At 38.0% G+C, this 2,622-nt stretch overlaps 1 non-coding gene across 1 annotated transcript; it reads right to left on the bottom strand.

Moving 5' to 3' along the window:
- Nucleotides 1-1,064: 1,064 nt before the first annotated feature.
- LOC114368896 lies at nucleotides 1,065-1,171 on the bottom strand. The gene has a single exon (XR_003657443.1). It is a non-coding gene; the product is annotated as a small nucleolar RNA R71 (small nucleolar RNA).
- Between the last annotated feature and the right edge of the window lie 1,451 nt (nucleotides 1,172-2,622).

Here is a 2,622-nt window from a genome sequence, read left to right as displayed (position 1 = left end):
TTGATAGTTAGAGTTGTTATTTTTGGCTGAATTTTTGTGTGGTAGCTTCTTTTGATCCATATTTTGTGTGAAAAATACCAGGAGCACTTGGTGTGACATTATTTGAGAGAGACAAAAATTTTTGGAACTTGTTTTTAGCAAAACTTAAAACGGTCATAAATTTTGCTCCGGGTATCAAAATAACTATTATTATATATGCATTTGGGGTAGAAAAAAAATTTCTCATACTGTGGCAACCTGCTGAAGCCGGTTGGGGACTCCCAAACTCCAAAAATCAACCGTTTACTAAGTTTTTTTTTAAGTATTATTGTCTTATTTTTCTAAACTTTGCTTAGATAGTTTTCATAGTTAGACTTTGAATTTTTGTGCTATCTTTTCATGATTTTAGGGTGTTCCTCACAAAATTTCAGCTCATTTTGATATTGTTTGGTATAGATGTAGTTTTACCCCCTTGCTAGGTGCTTGTTGAGAAACACATTATTTGTTGCATATAGTGCATGACTAGGGGCAATCCAGGTGATTTACAACCCTTTGATCCTAAAATAGATAGAACCTTTCATAGATTAGTTAGGCATAGTGTGCATCTTGGTCATTCTTTGCATTTTGAGCATTTTGAGCATTCTGTTGATGGTGATTCTGAATATTCTGATTTTGAACATTCCACTACTAATTTTTATACTAAGAACACGGCTCAACTTCCACCTCATGAAAGGACTCATAGGGAGATGGCTGCACCTGATTTCACTTACGAAAGCTTGTGCATTCAATATCTTGATGAGGGTGTTCCATATGCTCTCAAGACTGGACTAATACATTTGCTGCCCAAGTTTCATGGTCTTGTAGGTGAAGATCCTCATAAGCATCTTAAGGAGTTCCATATTGTTTGTTCCACCATGAAGCCCCCTGATGTCCAAGAAGATCATATCTTTCTAAAGGCTTTTCCTTATTCTCTGGAGGGAGTGGCAAAAGATTGGCTATACTACCTTGCTCCCAGGTCCATTTTCAGTTGGGATGACCTTAAGAGGGTGTTCTTGGAGAAATTCTTCCCTGCATCTAGGACCACTACCATTAGAAAAGACATTTCAGGCATCAGGCAACTTAGTGGAGAAAGCTTGTATGAGTACTGGGAAAGATTCAAGAAATTGTGTGCAAGTTGTCCTCACCACCAGATTTCTGAGCAACTCCTTCTTCAATATTTCTATGAGGGACTTAGTGATGCAATCCTATCCCGCAAGGGCATTGGGTAGAAGACTCCAAGTAGATTGGGCTAGAGATCCAAGGGAAGGCCCTAGGGTTCTCATGAGCCTTAGGGTAGATTTCGAGCCCATGGGCTAAGTATGAGCACGCTTATCTTTGTAAATATTAGAATAGGTTTTTCCTTCGTTTGGGCCTTGTATTTTGGCCATTCTAGTAGTATAGGGTTTTAGCCTTGTATTTCGGGGCATTTTGAGTAGTCTTTGTAGTAAGGATTTTTTTTTTTGTATTTTCATGTTTTTTGTCATGGGGGTGAGCTTAGCTATTATAGGGGGTGTGTAGCTAAGTTCTAGCTTCTCATCTCAAGGAGGTGAGCTTAGCTATTAGAGAGGTATGTGTAGCTAAGCTCTAGCTTCTTTAGGAATCTTCTTAAGGAAGCTTCTCAAGGAGGTGAGCTTAGTTATGAGAGGGGTGTGTGTAGCTAAGCTCTAGCTTCTCAAGGAAGTTTTCTCAAAGAAGCTTCTCAAGGAAGTTTTCTCAAGAAAGCTTCTCAAGGAAGTTTTCTCAAGAAAGCTTCTCAAGGAAGCTACCTAGTCTATAAATAGAAGCATGTGTAACACTTGTTGTAACTTTGATGAATGAAAGTCTTATGAGATACACTTCAAAGTTCCACTTCTTTCCCTCTTTCATTCCTTCAATTTCGTGCTCCCCCCTTCTCTCTTTCTTTTCCTCCATTAAAGCATCCTCTTCAAGCTTCTTATCCAAGGCAATTCTTGGTGGTGAAGCTCCTTCTTCCTTGGCTTATTCCCTAGTGGATGGTGCCTCCCCTCTCCTCTTCTCCTTTGCCTTCCGCTGCATCTCCATGGTGAAAAATCACCATTGAAGGACCTCATTGAAGCTCAAAGATCCAGCCTCCATAGAAGCTCCACAAGCAAGCTTCCATCAAGTGGTAATCAGAGCACAAGAGCTTCAAGTAGGTGCTCTTTAAACCTCCATTAATTTTTTTGCTTTACCTTCTCTTCCATTGTTTTTTTCTTCATTTTTCTCCATGTATCTCCTCACATGTCTTGTTCTAAATGTTGTTAACATGATTCTTTAGAATTTGCACCGATTAAACTTGCTATAGAAGTTAGATTTGATTTTCTATGGTTCAAATTTCTTGTTCTTGTTCTTGAACCATGAATTGTGTTGAGTTTAGGTTCCTTTGAGTTTTGTCTTGTTATTTTTTGTGGCTGAAACCTAAACCATAAAATTCTTAAAAAAATATTAAAGTAGAAGAAAACCTCAAAAATCTAGAGTGACTTGTTCACCTATTGTAGTTTTGTCATAGAAGTCATGTCTAGTCATGAAACTTGTCACATAAGATTTCTTATGTTGTGCTGAATTTTATTTTCTTGTTTCTTTGTCTAACTCATTTGTTCATGAGTG

This window comes from Glycine soja, chromosome 1 (assembly GCF_004193775.1).
Source record: "Glycine soja cultivar W05 chromosome 1, ASM419377v2, whole genome shotgun sequence".
In the NCBI taxonomy this organism is placed as follows: Eukaryota; Viridiplantae; Streptophyta; class Magnoliopsida; order Fabales; family Fabaceae; genus Glycine; species Glycine soja.
This window is presented reverse-complemented; position numbering and strand designations above follow the sequence as displayed.